The 18,087-nt window shown below is 37.1% G+C and overlaps 2 protein-coding genes across 7 annotated transcripts in view; both read right to left on the reverse strand.

Moving 5' to 3' along the window:
- The window catches only part of LOC134751991 (uncharacterized), a 254,773-nt gene that overhangs the window by 182,184 nt on the left and 54,502 nt on the right, over positions 1–18,087 (reverse strand). The gene's annotated exons all lie outside the window — the stretch shown is intronic.
- LOC134751982 (protein hu-li tai shao) overlaps positions 1–18,087 on the reverse strand; it is a 136,270-nt gene that overhangs the window by 100,962 nt on the left and 17,221 nt on the right. For all 6 annotated transcript variants that reach the window (XM_063687514.1, XM_063687512.1, XM_063687510.1 and 3 more), the window contains exon 2: positions 1,556–1,612. The gene's annotated coding sequence lies outside the window, so the exon portion shown is untranslated. The remainder of the gene's footprint in view (positions 1–1,555; positions 1,613–18,087) is intronic.

Here is an 18,087-nt window from a genome sequence, read left to right on the forward strand (position 1 = left end):
TTATTATTATTATTATTATTATTATTATTATTATAATAAAGATAAATAACTTATGATTATAAACTTGATAGTATAAATGCTATAAATTAACATATACTTTTTATTCTTACTCATAAATCTCACAATACAATAACGTTTACATAATAGCGTGTCATAACGGTACAGTTGTCATTAGGTGTTAATTAAAAACAATGAGTTTTCACAGATGGTATAATTAGTTTAAACTGTTACCGCTTATAGCAGAGATGTAAAATATGCATGAATACGATAATGTTTAGACCAGTGGTGGGCAAATTAGGGCCCGCGGGCCAGCTCCGGCCCGCGAAAGGACTTCATCTGGCCCGCCGCCGGTCCTTTAAAATAATTAGTATATGGACCGCGAAATAATGAAAATGCATTTTAGCTGCAATTCTGGCCCTCCTCTAAAATCTCATCCCCCGTTAAAAAAGTTGGCCCACCACTGGTTTAGACCGTCTAAGCCAGGGGTCTACAAACCTGAGGGCCATATTGCCTCAGAAACTTTCGCGCGGGCCACCATCGGGCGCGATTTGGTCGTGTCTGGTTGCTGATAATCCCAAGAACTGGTGACCCCTGGTCTCAGCTAATTTGGCACCGAATTTATTAGAACAAGTGAAGAAGTATCATTATTAAAACGTCATAGAAATTTGACATTAATGATGGTCTTGAAACGCCTTTATCCACCATTTTCGAGTCAACGGCCGGTAGTCCACGTGCTTCTTGTAAAGTCCAGCTATCGCTTTACAAGAGCTAATAAAATCACCGTACTGTACGCGCGCGAATTCCGTGCACGGCTGAGGAATGTTAGGAATGTTGGGCGTCATGACCGAGTGGTGTCATTTTGTACGTACGGGCGCGGCGCACACCCTCCCACTTCCCCGGCCTCCGAATGCACGGAATTGGCGCGCGGACAGTACACTGTCTTCACTAGACTTATATTGACCGGGATATAGACCCTAGCTCACACGGGAGCTCACAAATAATACAAAAGGTAATCACGGTCTATATCCCGGTCAATATAAGTCTAGTGAAACTAACCGTGAATCATTCAAAGTCTAAGTACACTGTCTTGTATTAACCGTGCAATTTTAGTCGTACTTAAAGCTCCAAAACAACTCCTAACACCTTGACACTGGCGAAATAGTCTCACTGGACTGAAGCCATTAAAATGATGACTGCCACATTTTGTTATTGCAAATGCTCAAATGCCTTGCAGAGTTAGCTTGGTCCAACTCTATATTCTTTTATTTTAGAGAAAAATCTCTGGTCCATTCTAAGGGTCATTCTATAAAAACCTCATTCCCCTGGCTATACCTTATCCGCAAATTCCCAGGAGATGCCGCTTTATTAGCATCTAATTTTTGATGACTGTGTAACCTGTGCCAACTCCCATCTATAACCATAACTGCTGAGCGGAATCTCCTTGGAATTTGCGAATAGGTATAGCCAGGGGAATGAGATTGCTGTAGAGTTGTAGACTGACCTTCAAGCTATCCTTACTATTCATAAATACCGTAAAGTATATAAATAACCTTACCCTGTAGCTTTTCTCTGTTAGCAGTCCAAAGGATGTCTTCTTGGCACCATGCACAATCTAAAGAAAAAAAAAACTTATGTTAAGCTTGGGTAAGGTATGCTTAAAATGATAAGTATGCGATAGGGGTCATCCATTAATTACATCACACAACATTTCGATTGTTTGTATGGAATGGAGAACCGAGCTTGCTGATATACCTATAGGTAGGTATCAGGTGCACACATCGGTCTCTGTATAAATAATGTATGAGAATATGACATAATTATATATAATCTACCGTCCAACACTGAATTTCAACTTACTAGCAGTAACTACATCTATCCACACGCTAAGTTAATACGAATGAGATCACTAACAAAACCTAAATCCGTTGCTAAGTGTACAGAATACGCGACATGCTACATATCGTGTCAAAGAAAAATAAACCTAATCATAACGTGATACAGTCAAATTTAGATTGAAGAATGCTTCTTTATAACATGTTACAGCTTCATACGGAAGTGGTCTCTATGCGTGTGTGGATAAGGAGTAGTGTTGTGTGGGGTTAGAGATGTATTAACTGAAATAGATGGCAAGGTCGCCGTCAATGGGCGTAGTCCAGTGGGTAAAGTTCGTAGATTTCAAACAGTCCCCTTTCGGCTTATCCTTTGTCTATTGTTAAATGAAACCGCACGTGCTACTTACTAGCATAAAAAAATGGTATGGCCGTTTTAACCGGTTATTCAATTACCACTCTATGGAGATTGCAATAAGGTTTAAAATGAACTAATGGGAAAACATATTCCTTAGCTGTGTGGTCTTTGCGGTTACTGAGTGCCGGCAAGTCGAACGCTACAGAACCAGTCTAAAATGTGTCATCGATATGCGTAACAAAGGCGCGTTATCGGAGAGCGCACTTACACTGGTTTTTTTAGCGTTGGACTAGCCCGCGCTCGCCACGATGCACGAACCAGGTAAAGGACAGGGACGGATTGCGATTAAAACATTTTGATGGATTCATGACAAGTATGTATTTACATATTTAAAACAAACAATAATAACATTTTTTTACTATTCAGTTAAATAATAACATTAGGTAATAATCCGTTTTACAAATAATCAACTATTAAAATATTCCTCTCTAATGTTACAGACTAAAAACTAAAACTATATTTAACAAAATTAATACATATATGCCCTTTTTAAACAATATCGGCTTTTTTACAATATATAGGTATTACAGACAAATTTTTAATAAACTAAAAAAACGTTTTTTTATACAATGTAAATAATAAACAACCACCCCTCTGTCATAATTAATGTGACAGAAGATTCCGAAGATGAAGAAACTAGTTAAAAAAAGTAGTCGTGATTTTTGTTATTTATTAATTGAATATATCTACATCTTTATTTTTTAATATTGTTTAAAAAGGGCATATATGTATTAATTTTGTTAAATATAGTTTTAGTTTTTAGTCTGTAACATTAGAGAGGAATATTTTAATAGTTGATTATTTGTAAAACGGATTATTACCTAATGTTATTATTTAACTGATTAGTAAAAAAATGTTATTATTGTTTGTTTTAAATATGTAAATACATACTTGTCATGAATCCATCAAAATGTTTTAATCGCAATCCGTCCCTGTCCCTTACCTGGTTCGTGCATCGTGGCGAGCGCGGGCTAGGCCAACGCTAAAAAAACCAGTGTAAGTGCGGTCTCCGATAACGCGCCTTTGTTACGCATATCGATGACACATTTTAGACTGGTTCTGTAGCGTTCGACTTGCCGGCACTCAGTAACCGCAAAGACCACACAGCTAAGGAATATGTTTTCCCATTAGTTCATTTTAAACCTTATTGCAATCTCCATAGAGTGGTAATTGAATAACCGGTTAAAACGGCCATACCATTTTTTATGCTAGTAAGTAGCACGTGCGGTTTCATTTAACAATAGACAAAGGATAAGCCGAAAGGGGACTGTTTGAAATCTACGAACTATACATGTGGCGAATTACGCGGATTAGGGTTAGGTCACTGTTCGGTTCAGTGAAATGAGCAAGGGCATGTTTCATAAAAGCTTCCGCTAATAAGTTACAATTACAAGCTTGAAGTACTAAAGGTACGCTGGGAACTACAACAGCACCGTATAATAAAGAGTAAACAGTGTGGTGATTCCGGTGGCTAAACAAGCAAGGCGAATTCCCTTCAATCAAGTTTGACAATTTACTACATAGGTAGGTAGATTGTATAAAAAAGTTTAGTTTTCAAGTTAAATATTTTGATAATGTATTTTTTTATAAGGTAAAGATAAAAGATAAAGCAGCACTTTTTCGCTAAATCGCAACGCTTGATGAATTTAGATTATTTTTTTTACTTTAAACTTTAGGATTTGAACTTTAGCAGTTTCGGAAGACTGCGGGTCACATCTGGATGAGATTGGCTCAGGACCGGGATAAGTGGCGTACTCGAAGAGAGGCCTATGCTCAGTACTTCAATAGTGGGCGATAAAAGGCTAACATGATGATGATATTATCACTCCGTCTGTGACTGGCTTAAGCGTCAAAATTCTATGAGAATATGAGGTTATGGCAATCCCATACACACAACATGTCGAAGTCCGTGAAATGTTACATGGTCGGACAATATTCTCTAAGCAATATTGTGGTATAGGTACTTTATAAAACCTGTGGTGTGAATTCTCGACCACCCAAAGACACCGGCATAAACAATCCAACGTCCGATTCTAAATATACATTTAATGGCGCTCGCTGCCATTTCGAGACCTATTGTCAACTGTTAACTATAAGTATAGGCGATGTATTAATAGCTTACTGACTGACGCATTAACCATGTGTAGACTGATATGTAACACATACAAAATCGGGCTCATTTCGCCGCGGTCTGATAAAAAAAAGGTCTCCCCAGAATCGACGCGGAATCGGCAAAAGGAAAAGCCGTCGTCGCGTCGGCAGGCGTCGGATGGTTGTACATCAACCCAGGAGCGATTGTACCAGAGAACCCCAAAATTCAGCGTGCGTGGTACTACACCCGCTCTAAAGATGAAACAAGTGTGTGCGTGTAATCTTTACGCGCAACTGAAGTAAAACTTCTTTGACGATGACGTTTGTCGCGATGGCACTTTGACGTGTGTCCTACTGTGCGTGTGTCACTCACTACTGAGCGTTACTTCCGTCAGAAAAAAAATCTGAGCTACCCTCTAGTCGCGCCTAAAGAAGTTTATTAAATTAAATTATACGTATGTTATCTGTACAAAAATCAATTTTGCAATTAGATTGTAAACTTGATCTATTTCGCTAAACAACTAAGGTCACGCATTGTTGAATCTGTCAATCTGCATGCTCTGATAGCTTCCATACAATGGTCAGTACGAACAGTTTACATACACGGATGTATGACAAGGACGGTCATTGTATAGAGATACGAGTTGAGGTGTCATCATTTCTATTATAAACTAGTGATTCTATGAAAGACCTAGGTCAAATCCTGTTTTAACTTGTAATTCGTGTAAGGTTAGATATAAGCTATGCTCGGGAGGTCTACAGCTCACAGATTCACTATTAGTAAAAATTTTGAGACATCTTATATGTATTTTTTTTTTATCTAGTTTCGGCACAGGGCGGACAGTGGACACGCTATACATCAAAAATCACTTGCGTTTCTATGTGTGAACGGCACGTCTGTACACGCGGCATGCGTCATAGTGTAAGTTGATTAAAAATAGTACTGAGCGGCCGGCAAACGGCCGTCAATCAGCTGTCGCGGGGCGAGGTAATTCGAGTCGGGGCAGGGCGGTGCGTGGCCGTTCTATATGATAATACTATTACTTATTCTGTGGTAAGAGTTTTGAATGATTCACGGTTAGTTTCACTAGACTTATATGAAAACACAAAAGGTATTCACGGTCCATATCCCGGTCAATAAAAGTCTAGTAATACAGTCACAGTGTTATACACAATCCACCACCGGTATTGTTGGCTGGGACAATGAACGGTGAAAGCCCATTGTCTGGATGGTGACGTCATATAATTGCCAACTGCTAATGGTATACTTAAAGTATCAGGGTTCAAGATCGGTCATGGTGTTACGCAAGAATTATAGACTAGCATATTCAGGGTTGTTTTTTTTTAATACTACGTCGGTGGCAAACAAACATACGGCCCGCCTGATGTTATGCAGTCTCCGTAGTCTATAATGTACGCCTGCAACTCCAAAGGCGCATGTAACTGCGCGTTGCCGACCCTAACACTCCTCTTCGTTGAACTCTGGCAACCTTACTCACCGGCAGGAACACAACACTATGAGTAGGGTCTAGTGTTATTTGGCTGCGGTTTTCTGTAAGGTGGAGGTACTTCCCCAGTTGGGCTCTGCTCTAGATCTGGAATGACATCCGCTGTCCTGTGCCCTACCACACAAAGCGAAAGGTCATTCACAGTGCCCATACCTCTCTTTTATTGGTTAATATTTAAGTAGCTGAGGTGAGTAGGGACAACTTTTTGTTTAAATTCGAAAAGTTATACCTATAGGATACGTGTACTCACCAACATAACCTTATCGGTACTCGCGTAAAAACAGCCAAAAAAGCTCTACAGCCGTCAAAAGCAGTCCCATTTCGAAGCCCGACAAGACATTATTCATAATCATTCATTGTACAGTCGCCATCAGTTATATCGGAGCGGCCAAGGTGTTCACAATATATAAAGATAAAGATAAGATAAAGACAAAAGATATTTATTCGTGACGATCACAACACAAGTACGAACATGTACAGACAACAACAGCAAGAAAAGAAGAGATCATCAAGTGTGCATCACGAAATGGACCCAACTCAGCATAATGCTAGCTATAAAGCCAGCGCTGGTCTTCCGTAGGGCCCATTCGGTGATGCCACGACAGATAACACACAAAGATACATATTAAAACATTACAAAGCTACACACAAAGAATACCTAATTATATACAAACATATTAACCAAACCAAAAACATATGAACACGTAACGCCCTGACAATAGAGGCGTGTTCAGATATTTGTGAGCACCTTGGCAGCTCCGATATATCTGATGGCGACTGTAGCAAGTAACAAGTTAATATAGCTATTGATTGATACAAGTTAACCCCAACGTAACCTGAGATAACGAAAAGAAATTCGTCGATAAAAATATGAACATCACTGTATAGACCTGTACCAATAACTTCTGAGGTTATAAGAATATTAATGTTGCTTATTTTTTATATATAGTTTCCAGACCATATACTAAACCCAAAAATAATATTTTGTGTCATCCTAGGTATTTGCTTAGGTAGAAATTTAGGTATTTCTTTTTTCAATCAGCATTCTGTAAAAAAAATATTCGAGACGAAATTCTTTGTTTCCCTGTAAAGGCAAAGTGGCTTCCGACGTACACACGCATTTTGTGTCATTTTCATCCACGGGTATAATGGCATTTAATAAATACCTAATATTGATCCTAAAACGCCTAAAAAAATATTAGAGTCGGTAAGTGAAGTGTTGTACTTTACAGAACATTGTTATATGTTATTCAAACAAATCTGTGTCAAATTCATCCACCGCTTTTATTTAAAAAAAATTTTTTTTCTAATTAACACCCTGTATCTGCCACAAAAAAAAATTCATATTATTAAGTTTACGTCTATAATATTATAATACCACATTGAGACATCATTCATAATTTGGGTCATTTTGATCCACGGTTTTTTTACTATCTGGCAAAATAAAACTCAATTGAGCAAGAAGGGCGTGCGCGGGGAAGGGTACCTACGCGGGTGGGGTGCTTATTATACTTGCCGCAATATCAGCTGGCGACTGAGATCTTAATACTATCTCCTTTACCCTTGTTAAGTTAAGACCAACCAAGAGATGGCATTATGAGCTGTCTCGCCACTTAGTTTTGCGATACAGTGTATTTATTTCATTCGGAGGCATAATTACATTGTCTTATCAATCTTACCGTAGTAGGTATATAAATATAATTAAAAATAAACTGTAGGCTGCACTCCTCATACTGACCAACATTTGTGACGTTCCTAATCAAAAGGTACCACTTTCTCTGACAGGTTATTTGTATAAAGATATAATCAAATTTCGTCTTTATGGTAAACGACAAAGTGGTACCTACCTTTTGATTGAGAATGTCACATCAGCGACTTAAAAATTACTTTTGTTTCGATTTTTAGTAGACTTTAAGTTTATTTTAAGACGCAATTTATTGTGATTTTTGTTATGTTTAAGCGTGGCAAGCAACATTAATTACATTGATGATGATGTTCATTAAATACAATATTTTTTCATACTATACTGAACTGTCACCCTATACATGAGAATGAACAGCGCCCTCTTGACAATGATCATATATTACTGATCAGGCTTTAATATGTGTCATAATTTAGTAAAGTCCCCTTTGTGGATTCTAAGTTTCCGAGTTACAGCAGTTTAGTGAAAGCGTTTTTTTTTTAAATATAAATTAAGGGTTGAATAAAGAGGAAAGAAAATTTGATTATTTTTGCGCTACGACGCACGGTTTAGGAGATACAGCCCTATAAAGTTTTTTTTATTGTTTTTTTCTTTTTTACATTGTGTTTTTTGTATATTACTTTGGGGTTTCATAAAGGGGAACGAAAATTTAATTATTTTTGCGCTACGACGCATGGTTTAGGAGATCAAGCCCTATAATAAAAAAAACTTTTTTTTTGCGTTTTTTTTTGTATAAATTAATGGTTACATAAAGGGGACCGAAAAGTTGATTATTTTTGCGCTACGAAGCACGGTTTAGGAGATACAGCCCTATATAGATTTTTTTCTTTTTCTTTTTTACGTTTTTAAATCTTAATTAAGGGCTTCTTAAGGGGAACGAAAATTTGATTATTTTTCGCTACCATGCACGGTTTAGGAGATACATCCCTAAAGTTTTTTTTTCTTTTTTTTGTCATTGCGTTTTTTGTTATTACTTTGGGGTTTCATAAAAGGGAACGAAAATTTTATTATTTTTGCGCTACGACGCACGGTTTAGGAGATACAGCCCTAAAATGATTTTTTTCTCTTTTTCTTTTTTGCGTTTTTAAATCTTAATTAGGGGCTTCTTAAAGGGGAACGGATATTGATTATTTTTGCGCTACGATGCACGGTTTGTTACGGTTCAAAATCGTAACTTGGAACCAATCTCGTTTCGACACTCCTGGCGACATCTAGCAGCGAGATTATGAATAGTGTTGAGTAGATTAAAACGATAGTCGGGTCGAAGGCGTTTAACGCCATCTGTCGGGGTCTGATAACACCTTTGCATAAACCTGGCAACATTTACTGCAAGGCGTGTTCTCAGATGCTTCGATACATTATTTAAGGTCTTGTTCTGGGAGTATAATTGAAAATAGCGCACACGGATTATTTTCCCATATATTCCATCGTCTTTCTCAAATTATTTTAGACTCATAGTTTGTCAATTGTTTGTTGTTGGTTTTAGTCTGTCTCATTTCAAACATAGACAGAGAGAATCATGCCGTCTTTGTCTTGCACTAGTACCGGCACCCGAAAGAAAGGGATGAATGATTTTTCCAGTTGTCACTGACTGACAGATTGGTTTGACCGACTATAAAGATAATTTCGATGGCTGAGTGTGAGTTTTTTTTGTCCTCTTGATATGGCAACTTAAATACGTGGGGACGTGGAGGGGACGGTGCTTCGTGACTTTTCGACTCGGCATGGCGTGAAGAGGGAAACATCGTCGATGGAGAGTCAATTCTGGTCGAGCGAGCAGCTCTAAAATGCAAATACACTTTGCAGCTTATAACCCGTAGCGAGGTAAGTTTCTTGATGTTTGTTATCGTGAAAGCGCAATTTCTATAGTGCTGATTTGTATTAATTTTTGGTTTCTTTGTTAAAGCATACAACGTGGCAATGGCGTCCTTTCTTTTGAATTCCTTGTGAATGATTTTAACTTGGCTTCGGGTCAACATGTTAGAGGTTGATACCAACAATTTCATCAAGAGTCCGGGTAAGGAACAGTGATTTAATATGGAAAAGTGTAGTTTTTTTCTTTGTCTTTGTGCATACGTGGCAATAATGACCATGGGTACGAAATTTAATCGTTTTCTCATGAGTGGTAGTACTCTATATGTACTCTAGTATGTTACTATGTAGGAGTTTTAATTATTGTCTGGTCTGTTTTCGTGGGAGATAAAATCAAGGTGCACATGGGCATGCGCTTTTGCCAACATGTGTTTCAATGTGTAATTTTGTTTGTAGCTTGAAAGCCGGTCCTTTCCCCGGGTCCTTCCTTTCGCCCCTGCACACCTGGCTTTGTCTTCTGGAACGTGCTGGCGCAGCCTGCCCTTGCAGTATTGTTCTTGTGACTCCATGCTGTTCATCGCGGCTGTGGCGTACCGGTTAGAACGGCTGGCTGGATACGCAACGACGGTCTCGCTGCGTATCATCGCGACTCCTGCCGTCTGCTGCGCGCCACTGGAGCGGCATGTAGCCGCAGTTCTGCTGCCTCTGTAGCAACACGTGTCTCAGGTGTGGTCAACTCTAATTTCTTTTAGTGATCTCTTAAGACTTAAATTAACCTAGCAAGGAACATATAATAGTGGCCTCTTAGATTTGATTTCAAGTGCAAAGTGCTAAGCGTGAAAACAGGACTTCATAGACTTTCTAACGCTTAACGTCTCATTATAGCATAGTTCACCCTAGCATAATTACCATAAGTATGTAAATTCTGTATCAGGCCTACTGCCCGTCATCTATTTATTTAAGGATTGTGATTAAATGTGTAACTGAGCTCAAACAATAGTTTATTTTATCTCATATTAATCCTCTTTTCTTTTGCACGCTTTATGCGTGCTGGCGCCCAATCTTTCTTTAGCTTCATATATTTTATCTACTTGGAGATATCTTGGAAACTGCCAGACGTGTATTGTGATAGCAGCGTCGAGACCCACAACCCTGAGAGAACCCAAATAGAGTCTATAGCTTAATATACTGGTTACAGGTTTAGGAGATACAGCCCTATAAAGTTTTTTTGTTATTATTTTTTTCTTTCTTTTTCTTGTGTTTTTGTATATTATTTTGGGGCTTCATAAAGGGGAACGAAAATTTTATTATTTTTGCGCTACGACGCATGGTTTAGGAGATACAGCCCTATAAAGATTTTTTTTTAATTTTGCGTTTTTTTTTTAAATATAAATTATGAGTTGCATAAAGGGGAACGAAAATTTTATTGTTTTTGCGGTACCACGCACGGTTTAGGAGATACAGCTCTATAAAGTTTTTTTTCCTGGTTTTTTTTTTGTTTTTTTTTTTAAGTATTAATGACGGGTTTCTTATTATTTATTATTTATTATTTAAGCTTTGTTTCTCGCACATCTATTATAAAATTGACTTTTCTTTTGTTATGTTTTTATGATGTGTGATCCCTTGAGGGTAAAAGCCTCCTCCATCTTTTTCCATTTCTCTTTGTCTGTAGCATTGTTCTCCCAAGTATTTCCTGCAATTGCTATGATGTCATCGACCCATCTTTTTCTTTGTTTTCCTGAGTTACGTTTGCCCAGTGGGCCTTTCCATTTGGTTGTTTGTATGGTCCATCTCTTGTCCTTGTATCTAGCCAAATGTCCAGCCCATCTCCATTTTTGTCTTAAACTAAACTGTAGTGCGTCTGTCAGTTTTGTTCTCATCCGGATATCTATGTTTTTTACTTTGTTTATTCTTCTTAGTTTCAATAGGCTTCTTTCCATTGCATGTTGGCATGATAAAAATTTTTCTTTAACTTTCTCGGTGAAGACCCATGTCTGGCATCCGTAGATTAAACTGGGGAGAATGCAGGAATCCATAACTATTTTCTTTATTTTTAAACTAGTTTCCTTTTAGGATTTCTTTATGTGACCAGTATTTTCTCCAAGCTATGTTTATCCTTCTTTCCACCTCGTTTATGTTGCTATTGGGGTCAAAGGAAATCATTTTACCTAGGTATACATAGTTATCCACGTATTCTATTTGTTTTCCTTCTACAGTTATACTTTTTTTGTGACTGTTCGTCATAACTTTGGTTTTAGACGCGTTCATGTGTAGGCCCACTTTTTGGCTCTCTGAATTTAGCCTCTTTAACATTGTCTCCAGACCTTTGGCAGTGTTACTGAATAAAACTATATCATCCGCAAACCTCAAATGTGTTAGTTTTTTATTTGATATCCATATGCCTTCCTTTTCCCATTGAAGTTTTTGAAAGATTTCTTCCAACACCGCTATAAAAAGTTTTGGAGAGAGGGGGTCTCCTTGTCTCACACCTTTTCCGACTTTGAATTTCTCTCCTAGCCTTTCCAGTCTCACCCTGCTGACGCTGTTGGAGTAGATGTTCTTTATGATGTTGATGTATTTTTCATTAATTTTGTTCTTATTTAATGTGTTCCATATTGATGCGTGTATTAAGCTGTCAAATGCTCTTGAGTAGTCCACAAATGCCACATACAGTGGTCTTCGGAATTCTTTGAATTTTTCTACAACTTGTTCGATGGCATGTATGTGGTCGATTGTTGAGTATTGTGGCCGGAAGCCGGCTTGTTCGATCGGCTGGTTTTTGTCAATTTCTGGTGCTATGACGGGTTTCTTAAAAGGGTTTTTTAAATTATTTTTGCGCTACGACGCATGGTTTAAGAGATACAGCCCTATAATGATTTTTTTTTAAATTTTGCGTTTTTTTTTTAAATATAAATTAAGGGTTGCATAAAGGGGAACGAAAATTTTATTATTTTTGCGCTACGACGCACGGTTTAGGAGATACAGCCCTATAAAGTTTTTTTTATTGTTTTTTTCTTTTTTACATTGTGTTTTTTGTATATTACTTTGGGGTTTCATAAAGGGGAACGAAAATTTTATTATTTTTGCGCTACGACACATGGTTTAGGAGATACAGCCCTATAAAGATTTTTTTTTAAAATTTTGTGTTTTTTTAAATATAAATTATGGGTTGCATAAAGGGGAACGAAAATTTTATTGTTTTTGCGGTACCACGCACGGTTTAGGAGATACAGCTCTATAAAGTTTTTTTTTCCTGGTTTTTTTTGTTTTTTTTTTTAAGTATTAATTACGGGTTTCTTAAAGGGGTTTTTTAAATTATTTTTGCGCTACGACGCATGGTTTAAGAGATACAGCCCCATAATGATTTTTTTTTTAATTTTGCGTTTTTTTTTAAATATTAATTATGAGTTGCATAAAGGGGAACGAAAATTTTATTGTTTTTGCGGTACCACGCACGGTTTAGGAGATACAGCTCTATAAAGTTTTTTTTCCTGGTTTTTTTTTTGTTTTTTTTTAAGTATTAATGACGGGTTTCTTAAAAGGGTTTTTTAAATTATTTTTGCGCTACGACGCATGGTTTAAGAGATACAGCCCTATAATGATTTTTTTTTTAAATTTTGCGTTTTTTTTTAAATATAAATTATGGGTTGCATAAAGGGGAACGAAAATTTTGTTCTTTTTGCGCTACCACGCACGGTTTAGGAGATATAGCTCTATAAAGATTTTTTCCTGTTTTTTTTTGTTTTTTTTAAAGTATTAATTAAGGGATCCTTAAAGGGGAACGAAAAATTGATTATTTTTGCGCTACGATGCACGATTTAGGAGATGCAGCCCTATAAAGATTTTTTTTTTGTTTTTTTTTCATTGTGTTTTTTGTATATTAGTTTGGGGTTCCACAAAGGGGAACGAAAATTTGATTATTTTTGCGCTACGACGGTTTAGGAGATATAGCCCTATAAAGTTTTTTTTTGTTTTTTTTTTCATTGTGTTTTTTGTATATTACTTTGGGGTTCCGTAAAGGGGAACGAAAATTTTATTATTTTTGCGCTACGACGCACGGTTTAGGAGATACAGCCCTAAAATGATTTTTTTTCCTCTTTTTCTTTTTTGCGTTTTTCAATCTTAATTAGGGGTTTCTTAAAGGGATTTTTTTAATTATTTTTGCGCTACGATGCACGGTGTAGGAGATACAGCCCTATAAAGTTTTTTTGTTATTTTTTTTCTTTTTTTTCATTGTGTTTTTAGTATATTACTTTGGGGCTTCATAAAGGGGAACGAAATTTTTATTATTTTTGCGCCACCACGCACGGTTTAGGAGATATTATATCTATATATATATAGCTATAATAGCTCTATAAAGTTTTTTCCTGGTTTTTTTTTAAGTTTTAATTAAGGGTTTCTTAAGGGGAACGAAAATTTGATTATTTTTGTGCTACGATGCACGGTTTAGGAGATGCAGCCCTATAAAGATTTTTTCCTCTTTTTTTCTTTTTTGCGTTTTTAAATCTTAATTAGGGGCTTCTTAAAGGGGAGCGAAAATTTGATTATTTTTGCGCTACGATGCACGATATAGGAGATACAGCTAATACAGCCCTATAAAGATTTTGTTTCTTTTTTTTTCATTGTATTTTTCATGTATTACTTTTGGGTTACATAAAGGGGAACGAAAATTTTATTATTTTTGCGCTACGACGCATGGTTTAGGAGATACAGTCCTATATATTTTTTTTACAATGCATGTGCTCGAAAAGTGCGTTTCCTACGGAGCCATATCGTGCGGAAAGTACTGCTTTTCCGCACTAGTGCTTTTTGTTTTCAATTTTTTTTACAGTACATATGGTGCTACTTTCTCGCACTAGTGCGGAAAAGAGCACTTACCGTGCATATGTCGAAAGTTTAAAGGGCCATATGTACTGTAAAACGTACGATACACGTGCGAATAAGTAATTCGCAACTCGTGTCGATTTGAAACACTCCTTTTAATAATTAAACGTATTTGCCATGACATGTTTTTTTATTTACTCGCACAATGCATAGTAAAACATTGTATGATACACGTGCGTAAAGATGACTTCCGCAATTGTTGCATAAATAGCAATTTTTTTTATCAAAGAATGAAAGAAAGTCACGGTATTAATAACCAAATTTTACTTTAGTGGTACCTTTTCCCTATCACTGTCACAAATGTATGTGGCGTTCACGTAAACGCGATATTTTTAAGATTTCCCTGCGCAATGTTGCCAGCTCGCTCGCAAATCAAACATGTACTTACAGTTCTTTTGCATAATGGTGACATTGTACAATATCTATGAGTTTTAAATAGGTAAAAGATAATTCGACGCATTCTTTGCTTGCTTGTTGCTTGTTGTTGTGTTGTTTGCGTAACTTCTTTGAATAAGTTGCGTTAATTTGGCGCACAGGCGAAGTAAACATGCGTTGCGTACGGCAAGGTCACGCCGCGGCCCCACCCTGCACGGCCTCCGTTGCCCATTCAGACCGCCCGCTAGCTTCGTTTGAACGCAAATAATATTTTTGTAATATTTGTTTATGCAGTGGATGCAAGTGACACAAATTCATACATCTTATTTATCTTGCATTTCAAATTAATAAGATGTAAACTCTAATATCTTTAATATTCTTTTGTAACGGTGACAGCCTGTTACAACAAAATCATCAAATATCTTATGAAGCTATGCCTTAATAAGACACAAAATCATTTAATGGACCTATTTAAACGATTAAATTCGACCTAAGTAATTTTTTTTAACTCTAATTTTTTTTTGTGTCATTTAGAATATTATGACATAGTATCAGATTGCAGTGGACGTAATTGACACAAACTATGTTTTCACACTAAAAACACTATCCTAAATGCAACACAGTTACATGTTTTCTCTCGAATATTTTTTTCTCCAAGATAATTCAAAATAAAAAATAATTACCACAAAATAACAAATTACTAGAAAAGCAAATTATATATATGACACAAAACAAAATGTAAGATTTACATCTTAACAAAGTATTCATAAGCGAAAACAGAATTGACTTTAATATTTTTATAACCTAGGGGTCAAAATATAGCCAGCGGTACAGGTCTATGTAGGGTCAATATCCGAGAACGATTTAGCTGTAAAATAACTTAATAACAAATTAAAAGATTTCAAAAAAAATCGGCCAAGTGCGAGTCGGACTCGCGCATGGAGGGTTTAGTACCATTACGCAAAAAACTGCTAAAAAAAATCACGTTTTATTCTGTTTTTAGTATTTGTTGTTATAGCGGCAACAGAAATACATCATCTGTCAAAATTTCAACTGTCTAGCTATCACGGTTCATGAGATACAGCCTGGTGACAGACAGACGGACAGTGGAGTCTTAGTAATAGGGTCCCGTTTTTACCCCAAAGGGACACTAAAAACCACATCCGAATCAGTTTACCCGTTTAATTCACCGAGTTATTTTAGTTACGGAGTTGGTTATCGAGACTATAACTGTGTATTCAATGAGGGCTACCGTTTTTGCGCTCACCAGTTGGCGCCACTGTAGATGTAGGTCCAGAAAAACAAATCTCAAAATTCTTCTATGCTTATTTTTATAAAATCAATACTTTCTAATATACACAAAGGTATTTAAACGTCTAAATGTGCCATTTTTTCAACCTGTTTCATTTTGTTTTGAATATATTTTAGTTGGCACTTTTTTTAAACGACTTACATACCCTGTATATCTATTGTTTACCATGATTAATCAAAGATGGACAAATATTTACCACAATTATAAATAAGATAAAGATAAATAACCGGCTAAGTGCAAGTCGGACTCGCGCATCGAGGGTTCCGTACTTTTTAGTATTTGTTATAGCGGCAACAGAAATATATCATCTGTGAAAATTTCAACTGTCTAGCTATCACGGTTCATGAGATACAGCCTGGTGACAGACAGACGGCCAGACGGACAGCGGAGTCTTAGTAATAGGGTCCCGTTTTTACCCTTTGGGTACGGAACCCTAAAAACCATTTTATTCAAGTAGGATCTGTTGGATCGTTGTAAGGAGTGAAAATTCCCGATAATAAAGCTTGAAACCCCCGAAACTTCTATGCATTTGACATTTTGAAATACCTCCATCTACACTAGCGCTTCTAGCGGCAAAATTAAACGCGGTAACCCTCATTGTGACTTCTTTTGATAAGTATCAAAAGCAGGTCAATTAATGATTTTATATCAGACAAAGGCAGAAATTATCATGCAGGTAGAATAGGTAGACCGACGGCAGAGCCACTGTCAAAATATAACGCAATGATATAACACAGATTTACATATTTAGGGGTCCTTGTGAAACTAATTGAACCTGTCCAGAAAAATATACCATTGAATTCAATTGAAACGAGTCACTGCACGAATTTATATATTGAAATGACCCTTTTTTATTTGATTCTGAGTGTAATATAATAAATGACAAATGTTGAATTTTTCTATATCAAACAACTTAAATATTTATTTATAAGACCACACCTGTTATGTATTTTGCATTCATTAGTGATTATTTTTATTTTATGAGATAAAATGCGGACGCCTGTTTGAGCTTGCGCCACCTAGCGGTCATATCTGTCGTAATAGACGCGTTTTGTTAGAGAGTGAACCTTCTGTACCTAGTACTATTATTTATTCTGTGCCGAAACTCGAAACTTCGGTCGGTGACATTTTAACTGTTTTAAGTGCAACTTACTTTTACTTTATCTTAATTTGGCCATGTCACGCGTAGAGGTGATGAAAGCTTGGAGAAAATGATCGTGCTCGGAAAAGTGGAAGGCGTAAGACCGCAGGGCCCCCCACCAACTAGATGGTACGACCAAGTTAAGAAGGCCACCTCAGGCAAACTCCATCAAGCGGTGAGAGCTGTGGGAGATCCACACCGATGGAGACAAATCACAGGAGCAGGCCTATGGAATTCTCCGCGCGAGCTCGAATTTATGCCTACGAATCTCGTCCCGTCGGCGGTACAAAAGTAACAAAAGCCTGCTAGTTGGTTGCCACACGCGCTCACGCACGCACGTCACCGCGCGCTATGCCAAAGAAATGTCTTCGTCACGAACAAATAACATAGCTTGTAGTGTGAAATTGTGGATGGCTGCAGAAACAACAAGACAAAAAAAAAGTTTTTCTCTTTCGACAGTCGAGGAAATGTAAGTAGACTTTCTCAATATATTATTACCTACTGTTATTATTTTTACGATAGTTACAAGCCACTACTAAATTGTTTTAAAGATGTAGGTAATGTATTTACGACACATTTATAGTTAGATATCTACCTAAGACACCTAAGTATTTGAAAGAAGCGTCGGCAACGGCAACCCTACCGTCGTTTTGGCGCGCGCGGTGCGGGGAGCGGCGCGTTGAAGGTCACTCCATTGTATTTTTGTGTAGGTATCAAAACGGTAGGTATTTGCGTTTTCTTTGAGATATAAGTATCTGTTCGTAATAACTATTATATAATCTGTGACAGGAGCTGCAAAACCAAGTGGTCACGATCCTCAGTAATGAGGGACCGACAAAGAAGTGCTTAAAGTAAACTTAAAGTGCCCAACGGAACCCACGCTCAAACTCAATCATGGCACTTCATTTATAAACTTTTTTTGGCACCAAAACTGGACTCGCCCGACCGGTCCTTCGAAATCCTGATTAGAGGGAGACGAGTGCTGTTGGTGTGAGCGGGATGGAAGATTTCGGTT

Source organism: Cydia strobilella, chromosome 24 (assembly GCF_947568885.1).
Source record: "Cydia strobilella chromosome 24, ilCydStro3.1, whole genome shotgun sequence".
Classification (NCBI taxonomy): domain Eukaryota; kingdom Metazoa; phylum Arthropoda; class Insecta; order Lepidoptera; family Tortricidae; genus Cydia; species Cydia strobilella.